Genomic DNA, 10,272 nt, shown 5'->3' on the forward strand with positions numbered 1-10,272 from the left:
AGGAGTTAGATGAGTCATATTAGACACATATGTTAAAAGGGAACTGTCATACAATTGTTTAGTTTGAAAAAAGATAATCAAGTCCAACTATTAATCCAGCACTGCCAAGGCTACCACTAAGCCATGTCCCTCAGCACCGTATCTACATGACTTTTAAACATGTCCAGGGATGATGACTACACCGCTGCCCTGGGCAGCCTGTTTCAGGGCCTGACAACCCTTTCTGTGAAGATATTTTTTCCCAATATCTAGCCTAAACCTCCCCTGTTACAACTCGAGGATGTTTCCTCTCATCCTATTGCTTTTTACTTGTGAGAAGAGACCTGCACTTGCCTCTCTACAGCCTCCTTTCAGGTAGTTGTAGAGAGCAATGAGGTCTCCCCTCAGCCTCTTTTTCTCCAAACTAAATAGTCCCAGCTCCCTCAGCTACTTCTCTTAAGACTTATCCTCAAGTCCTTTCAACAGGGAAAGAAGAAAGTCTAGTTTAAGGATTTGGCTTCTCCTCCAGTGAGGGAAGAGCTTTTCCAACTTATTGTGCAATGAGTCATTGGGTGAAACACCTGTAATACAGGTATGCTCACCTGTATGTGGCCCCAGCTTTCTGCCCTCCCATGCTTGGCAGACCTGTGTGTTTCCTTGGGTTTTCTTCACATAAGATTAGGTTGCATGTGTCTAAGAAGGACTGGAAAGAGATGGAGAAGGGAGAATGAAGGGAAAGAAAGCAACAGGAAGGAACTGTAACCTGGAAAAGTAAATGCCAACCCAGAAATGTTGCATGCTTTTTTGGGCTTACTTTCCATTTACAAGCACTTTTAAGATCTATATTTAAATCCAAGCTGCTCAGATAAAGAGGTGGCTACTAAGATATATGCTGTCTAGGGTTATCATGGTTTTGTTCCTTGCTGACATTCTGAGTTGGTATCAAACACAGCCCAATGTTGTTTTCAACGAAGAGAGGAAAACATTCACCAGGCCTATACCTTCCATTCTCTGTCATTTTTTATTTACCACTTCAAGCAAAATTTCAGTAAATAGTCAGCTAAAGACAAAGAGAGAGAACTATCTCAGGTTCCTTTTTTTGGTCCTAAATCTTAACTTGGAGCCAGGGAGAAAGCTGTTTTTGTTAATATGACGTATTGATACTGGCATAACAATATGATGTCATTGTTATACATTTAACTCAAATGTGATTGAGTTTATATAGAGAAAGGTATCTTCAAAATACTGTCTTTTATGTAGTCCAATAACTATATACAATATAGTTATTAATAACTACTTTGTTATATCAATCACCCTCAATTTGTTATTGGCATCAGTGACTTGTACCAAAACCATCTCTGAATTTGAGGACAATTCAGAATTTCCAAAACCTATTGAAAAACATTAGTATTGTCATAGGAACATCAATAAAGAGAATTGTTCTGTTGGAGAGTGTGGGAGAGAGGTTAGGATTTTCTTAGCTTTTTTTATTTTCTGAAATAAACTAACTTTTAACCTTAAGATATTTAAGTTTAACTAATTCCAAAACCAGTTTGGATTCTTCAGGGACCGACAAACCATGTAAATAGGTGATAGCTTCAAGTAACTAGGTGATTGCAGTGTCCAGTTCTGGACTCCAGAGTACAAGAAAGACGATAAACTACTGGAGAGAGTCCAGCAGAGGACTGCAAGGATGATTAAGGGACTAAAACATCTGTGTTATGAGGAAAGGCTGAGAGATCTGTGGCTGTTCAGCCTGGAGAAGAGGAGACTGAGGTGGAATCTTATAAATGCTTATGACTATCTAAAGGGTGGTGTCAAGAGAATGGGGTCAGACTCTTTTTCAGTGGTGCCTAGTGACAGGACAAGGGGCAACAGGCACAAACTGGAATATGGAAAGCTCCATCTGAACCTGAGGAAAAACTTCTTTGCTTTGACGGTGGCAGAGCACTGGTACCGGCTGTCCAGTGGTTTTGGAGGCTACTCTGGAGACATTCAGAACACACCATCCTGTGCCACCTGCTCTGGGTGAACCTGCTTGAGAAGAGGTTTGGATTAGAGGATCTCCAGAGGTCCCTTCCATCCCCTACCATTCTGTGATTCTATGCTTCTCTACTTGCCTAGGGCCCAGAGTTCTCTCTCCTGGACTGCCTTTGCCATTTGCTGCTGAAGGTTCAGAGGGAGTTGGGGGTGTTCAACCTCAAGAAGAGAGAATTTAAAGCATCTTCCAGGGCCTGAAGGGGGCCTAAAAGAAAGTTGGGGAAGGGCTTTTTATAAGGGCATGTAGAGATAGGACAAGGATTATGGCTTTAAACTTAAATAGGGAGACTTAGATGAGGTATTAAGAAGAATTTTTTTCCTGTAATGGGGTGAGACACTGGCCCAGGTTGCCCTGAGAGGCTGTGGCTGCCCTGTCCCTGGAAGTGTTCAAGGCCAGGCTGGATGGGACTTGGACCAACCTGGTCTAGTGGGAGGTGTCCCTGCCCATGACAGGGGGTTTGGAATTAGGTGATCTTTAAGATCCCTTCCAACCCAAACCAGTCTGGGATTCCGTATTTTCCCCTGAGGCCAGGGTGGATCACCTGTAGCTCCTGCTACTTCTGAGCTGGAGGCAGCTGGAGCTCAGTCAATTCTTTCCTACCAGCCCTGGGTGGGAATTGCACAGGCAAACTGAGAAACAATCCAGCCTCCTCTCTGGAGCATAGCAGCTACTGAAGCTCAGTGATCAAAATGAAAGTGAATAGATGTGACCCCTCCTGAGAAAGAGCTCACTACTAACCACATCCAAATGCTTTCCACCCAGCCAAACTACTTCTGTCCTCATCAAAGTGCCATTGGAGCCCTGTCCTCTGAAATCTCTGTTTACATTTTCTCTTCGTTAAGTGCCTTCCACTCATTCTTTTCTACCAGGTCTCAAGGGTCATCCCACAGGCACAGGTCAGTCCCAGAGTCCCAGAGTCCCAGGCTCATCTCAGAAGCTGCTCTGCTGTTCCTCTGTTCTAGTGAGAAATGTCTGGTCCACGGAAGTTAGAGGAAAGCAAACAAACTTGGAATCAGGTGTCCCTTTGGCAATATTGCATACCACTTAAAAGCAGCTACTCTGTGCAGATGTTTTTAACTGCATCTTTCAGCCCACGACCCTCTGAATGTGCACCTGCCCCACAGAAACAAAAAGAATCAGTGTTTGCTCTTGTGAGTAGGAGTCATGAGGAGAAGTTGCCTATGGAATGAAGTACGTAACATCCACAGCATGCAGAGACCGATTGCAGAGTTCCTGGTGTTCTAGTGACAATTCAGGGACGCTGCAGGGCAGGTCTCTGCTTCTGTGAGAATTGTCACGTGGATCAGTTTGGTCTGGGAATACCCCACTTGCAGGAGGATGTGAAGAGCTGCTGGGGACAGGACCACGCTTGGAGGTGGACATTGTGTACAGGGAAATTAACTGAGGGTCAGCAGGCAGAGTGGAAAGGAGATGATCCAGTAGAATTGGGTGCTGTGAGAGCAGTTAAGCCTGGCCTGGTTGTGTGACTGAGTCACTAAGACTGCACAAGTGGAGTATGGCCTGCTTAACTGGGCAGGAAGGAGGCTGCTTCAAGGGACGTTTATAGTCTAGCTTGGTCCACATATCCATCTGGCCCTTGGGATGCCTAGGAAACAGAAAGATGACCAGTTTGGTTCCACACTAAGCCTGTAATCTTGGGACCTGACTGCAGAGCTGCAGGACTTGGAGACCATGGTTTCACCATAGAAATGACACATCTTCTGGGCAGGAGTGAGGGTTTGAACAATAAAGTGTATCAAGGTTAGTTAGATTTTACCATGCACCCTTCTAGGGTTTTGGAGCCAGCAGTAGTTAAGTCAGTCTGAAAAACACTATGGGCTCTGCTCCCCAGGAAGTGGTGAATTTGTCCTGCATAGCATTATTTGGTCGTGTTTAACCACAGTATCCTGCTTCAAGCAGGCAGCAGTTTGCAGCTTGTGAGAAGAAAGTCAGGGTTGTTGTTTTTTTTTTTTACTGCCGACCAAATGGTGAGGTTATTTATCAAAATGCCACATGGTGTTTCCTGTTGGCCTCTTCCAAGTATTGTTGAGCGGAAAATCAGCAGCCTGTTCTCTTACCTTATCATGTCTGTATATTAATGCTTTTATTGCCACTAGTCTTAACTGTTTTCTCTTTAGACTCATCTCTCTTTTTGTTACAATCTGCAATTTTAAGCCTGAGTAATTTGCAAAGGGTGTAAATAATTAGAATCCCTTTAAACCCTATAGGACCAGAATTCATAGCCCTCCTGAAATCTCTCATATGTGCTAAGGAGCGTCTCTTTCCCTGTGGGAAGTTTCAGAAAGACAAATTTAATAAAAATTAGATTTAGGCAGTAATAGGTGGTTTTATAGTTCTGTGAGGTCACTGGATAGGACAGTGGAATTTCAACAGTTTCCACCTAACTTTCAGAAGAAGAGGCACAGTGCAATCCAAGCATAATAAAACTTTATTTTGGTGTATGTTAAGGAAACATAAAATGCAGGTATCATATACTTAACAGTTATTTAAAAGAGAATAATATTCTAAAGAAGAGAGGGAAATGAAAACACTACTGTGTACTTGTCTGAAGTTAATTTCTCTAGGTCCAGTGGAGATCTAGTTACCTGCACTAGAAAGTTGCCACTAATAAAAGCTTCTAAAAATTTAAACTATACAATGCTCCCTCTGGTCTTGGGATGCCTAAGCAGAAAAGCATTACTTCCGTAGACAATAATGTAATATGATGAAAGATGGTATTTTTAAAGCAAGGAAAGTATAAAGTTGTATTTTAAGTTTTCAAAACTATTTAATCAATTTGGATGCTTCAGTCCAGTAGATACAGGAGTAGAAGAGTTAGTTACTGCTTAGCAGAGGGATGAGGGAAATTTCTAATGGAAATAAGAAATAACAAAAAAATGTTCTTTTAATTAATTCATGAAATGAAGCTAGAAAAAAGTTCAGCAGTATCAGCTATCTAAGAAGGCTTCCAGATGGTGTTAAATGAAGAGCACCTTGATGACATAAAAGGACTCAAATCAAGAGGAACTGAGTGATTTGTTGGTAGCAAGGCTGACCCATGGTGTTTAAATTATCCTGCTGTGTGTTCTTTCTTGCTCTTCTGCAGCCCATTACTGGTTCACTTACCCAATACCTGAAAGAGAAAAAAAAAATGCTTGTTTTCAATTCTTATTCACATTTAATGTAGTGGTGCTGAGTTCTTGTTAATCTGGAGTGGATAGGGCAATTATTATTATAATTTTTTTAATGTCTTTTTGGTTACATGATCTTCAAAATTCTCCCTCCTCCTTTTTTCTCTCCCCCTATTCACATTTGTTGTGTTTTGGGATTGTCCCTTTATAGTTCTTGCTGATCCACACACTTAGCCAGACTTTGTGCTCTGCCACTTGAAACAACCAGCAACCAGTGAGGGGAGTGAGCGAGGGGCTGCGTGGGGTTTAGCTGCTGGCAGGGGTTAAACCTTGGTAACCTGTTTCAGGATGAGGTGGAATTTGGGGGTTATGTTAACCTATCCAGTGCAAACAAGAACATCTGAACTGATGTCACTCCTTGTGGGGCTGCAGAGGGATGCAAAGCCAACTGGTCATTCCTTGCACTTGTCTCCTGTGTTCCCAGGGACCGAATGAGGTGCTTCCTACCTTGGAAGACAGACAGCTTGAGACTCATAATGACATTGAAGGCGATGCTTTTTGCCAGCAGGACTCTCAAACCCAAAACAGTCATGGACAGCATATTCACTTCCTCCGTTTTGATGTATGCTTTAAAAAGACAAGATGAAAGAGAGTGTGGTCTTTATATTATCACCACTCCCCTTCCCCCCCCCCTTCAAAAAAAAAAAGAAGAGGAAAATCCACACATCGTAGTTGGATGAGGGAAGAAGGAACAAAGGAAAAGATGACAGAGGAATGTATCAAATGCAGGGAAGAGAAGAGATGCCAGCTTAGTGAAGGAATTTAATTCCCATTGCTGTTTTATCAAGTTATTTCCCATTAAATATTTACAGTTCTGACATTTCTGCACCAGAAAAAACAATTTTTCATGTTTTGGTAATGAGTCCACAAAAAGTGTAGTTTATTGATTAAGAAGTATCTACAATTCAGACATTTCTGTATCAATACATTTTCATGAATTGTTACAGAATTCCCAATGAAGTAACCATACTATATTGCAAGCAACTAACCTTTTGTAGAGGCATCTGTAATGATGCAAGCATTAACTGTTTCAAATTCTTCAGTCTTCTCTGCTGTTGAATGATTGAGAGACATCATAAATTGCATCCAGACTATAGAAAACAAAAACTACTCAAAACATGCCTATAGCTCTTTTCCCAGCAGCAGATAATCAGTACTGGAGAATCAGATGGCAGGTCATTAATGCTGAGATTAACTTGAAGAGAAAAAATAGCCTTCTACATGTGATTGCAGAAACCACCCTCAGGATTGTTGAGTTTTATTTTCTCTCCCTTTAAAAAATGAATTTTGCCATAGAAAAATAACCTTTCTGACTGTACTTAATTGTTCCTGCTAGCTTCCCACAGGGCAAGAAAAAATATTGGAATTTGCATCTCCCAGAATCATGTTGCATTTGAACCATAACACTGTACCTGGCAGAACTATGTTGGCTGTAGTCCTTTTTCCATTGTGTATGGCCTTGCAGGTCACCTCTCCATCTGGTTCCACTCCAACTACCTTCATGGTACTATATATCCCCTCAGATGTAACAAGAGGTGCCTTCAGATCATATACAGTGTCACTTTGGGGCACGTCAAGACTGATGTTCTTAGGGTAGAAAGTTCTTGCCAAACAGGCCATGTTCAGTTTGCTGTCATATTGTTTGGGTTCCTTTGATTTAAGCACAATGATTTCTGGGGCAGATTCTTCTTGACTCTCTACAAAAGAAAAGCATCAGTTTGGGATTACTTTATTTTGCGCATACTTTTCTGAGACCTAAATCATCTATAATTCAGGTATAGTCCTCCCACATCTGCCCGTTGACAGCTGAGTGTTGTTCTGTGTTTGCTTCTCCCTCCTGTTTCCCAAAAAGCAGATCAAAGACAGAAAGGGAGTATATGGGTGGGATTTTCATTGGACCTTCTAATCCCTGGATTCATATATATATATGTGTGTGTGTATTTATATATTTTAATATATATATACACATATTTATATTTTGATATATATATATCTCAAAGTGAATTCCTTTTAGTAAGGCACCTTGAAATGAGAAAGGGCACTTTTAAGAATACAACACAAATTATCATATTAATTTTAAATTTTTAACAATTTAGATATTAAGAACACATATTTCAAGGATAGCCTTACATGCTTGTAAAATGATACCCTTTAAAATATTTTATTTTTATTACCCAAAAATCCTTTATCTGATGAGGCTAAAAAGGCTTAAAGCAAAGGGATAGAAGACAGTTTGTTACTCCACTCTACATTGCTGTTCCACTGAGTGAGATTGCTTGCAGATACAAAATAATGTTGCTAAAACAGAAGATGAGGTTAAATCTTTCATCAACAAATATTCAATTCCAAGGAGGTTTTCTTTCAAAATTCTGTTATTAGTTTCTGTAATATTTCAATGTGGAACTTGACTCTGGCATATAAACCTCTCCAAACAAGTCAACAGTTCTGTTATCTCTTGAGAGAGAACCTCACTGCATAAAGCTGAACCGTCCTAAAGAACAACCCTGGGTGTCTAACAGGAGTTTAGTGCCATTCTAAACGCACCATTTATTCTGTCTTATTTCTGGCTGTCCCTCCTGAAAGAAAATGATAGATCCTTAGGGCATCTGTGTACTGGGTTGGGGGGCTGGTGCTGTAGGGGGGAGTGGTTATATTTGTATTGCGCACAAAAAGCAGTTAATACACTTATGCAAAAAATTGTACTTCTTTATTTTCCTCATCACTGGAGAAAATCACAGAATTGGATGTATATTTCATCCTCTTGTGGATCTTGGACTCCTCCAATGAGAAGCATACAGGGCATGAACTAAGTAATTCTTTAGCTATTCTCTTACCGAATTCTGAATTCCAAAAAGGAGGAGATGTCCAAAAACTCTGTAGTGATTAAAGGATATTTTTATGGTTTTTGTGCTTGGAGAATCTCGGGAGGCCCAGCTTCTGTGATGTTGTTAGCTGTTTTCAGTCCTTATTAATATCTTCCACAGAGGAAAAAACACAAAAACCCCAAACAAAACTAAAACACCCCCCCCAAAAAACACACTGAAAAGTGTTGGGATACCAGAATTGTAGAAGCCTGGAAAATCTATTCTTGTCTTTGGAGTAACCAATAGTTTCTAAAACCTACTGTTCAGTTGGTTTTAAAAACATGCAAGATACTTTCTGTGTAGAAACTGAACCTCACATTAGCACTTCTGTGTTTTATCTGAAAAGGCAATATGGCTACTTAGACTTTCACCCACCAACACCTTTTGTTGGTTGATTGTTCATGGTAGAATACCTTTCATACTGATAACTGGCAAGTTTATACTAGCATAGATTGAGGTTGGGCTGATGGAAGCTGTACCTTGCTGTCTTACTTTTGCAAATTATGTCTTCGAAATAGTATCTTTGGATTCCCTGCTCTTACAGGAAGGGTAGCTTCATTCATCTACCCCAAAAAAAGGCATGGAATATGCCCTAAAGAAAAGGCAGCTGTATAGCTGCACAGGGCTTGCAGATGTGAGCTAGCACCTAAGAGAGTCCCATGCCTGTCTGGGGACTGTGTGTGTTCAGGTGGTGCTAGGCAGCTGAATTTTTTTTGAACAATAAAAATCAGCCCAACAAACTCACCCATTGCCCCAACTTGCACATTGTCACAAAAAAGCTGGAGAAGGTGTTCCATCTTTATAAAGATCACATTCAGAAGGTTGACATTTCTAAATATAAAAATCTTGCTTACATTTCAAGCAGTTGCCACAAAAACTAATGTGATGTCTCTTTCCATGGGAACTACTTTATCCTGAAACCCTCTACATCTTTTTTATTTCTTTCTGCACAACTTAGTGTTACACAGAAGAAAGCAAGCAACTGCTTTCACCTCACTGGAGCTGTGCTGACACCATTCCCACTCCGTATAAACAACAGTCTTACATTTATCAGTGAGGATGCAATTACTTTGGAGTAATGCTGATGCAATAGGAAACTATCTTTATTGTTGCTGAAAAACTTTGTTAGTAAAACATGAGCTGGGAACTCAAACACCTGGTTGGAGAATGCATGTTCAAGAGATCCAAGGCAGCAGAAATTTCTCATCACACAATCCCTTTATCTACCCCATCACAAACTTAAGAAATACATTAATGGTAAAACAAGTGGAACTTACTTGGCTCAGCTGAAAAAGGGATCCCAGTTCCAAATACGAGCTTGTCTGTTGCCACAGTCTGTGTACATAGTCAAATAAACCCACTTTCTTCACCACACTCTAAAGGTGTATAAAATCAGGACTTAATAAAATGCCAATTGTTTGTCCAAAGGATCCATAAAAGGACTTCAAAGAAAGTGCTCCAAAGTCACCTTTGTTTCCAAAATCATGAGAGGAAAAAACAATAATTTCAGAGTAGAGTGATTTCAAGCAACTTGATTCAGGCCAAAGCTTTTAAAAGCCTTTCTTCTTCTATTAGCTCATTGAGCAATATGCTTCCAGAATAAATGTTCATAGGAATCCTGCCATTCTCTTCTTTAACACATTCCCCTTTTCCTTTCTTCCTCAAAATGTACTGTTCCTTTTGCAGTCTCAGGTTTTTGTATGAAACCTTACAGTGTTTGTGTCACTGTGCTACTCCAAGTTCTCAACACAGTGATATACTTAGTTACAAAAAGTGCCTCTTCCTTCCCTTTTACTGTACAGTATTTCATATGAGATAGGTAGTCATATAACCTATATACCACATGAAGAAATAATGTAGACTTTAACATAAGGACCAAGACAGGGGATTTGAGCCTGCTTGGAACCTGTAGGATTATAATGTTGCTCTGGGACGGCTCACGTTTTAGTCTAATGAAAAAGTTGTTTGAGTACTATTTTTCAGCAATTAGTGAAAATCTTCAGAGTTGCAGAAGTGTTCTGTTGGGCTTTTTTTCACCTCAAACTAGTTATTATTGCCCAGGAAGAAGAGGAATAAGCTCAGTTTCAGGTTTTAGAGTTCATAGAATCACGGAATTGTCATGGCTGGAAAGAACCTCTGAGATCATGGAGTGCAACCATCAACACAAAAAAAACCCAAACAAACACAAACAACTACA

Source organism: Apus apus, chromosome 11 (genome assembly GCF_020740795.1).
Source record: "Apus apus isolate bApuApu2 chromosome 11, bApuApu2.pri.cur, whole genome shotgun sequence".
Classification (NCBI taxonomy): Eukaryota; Metazoa; Chordata; class Aves; order Apodiformes; family Apodidae; genus Apus; species Apus apus.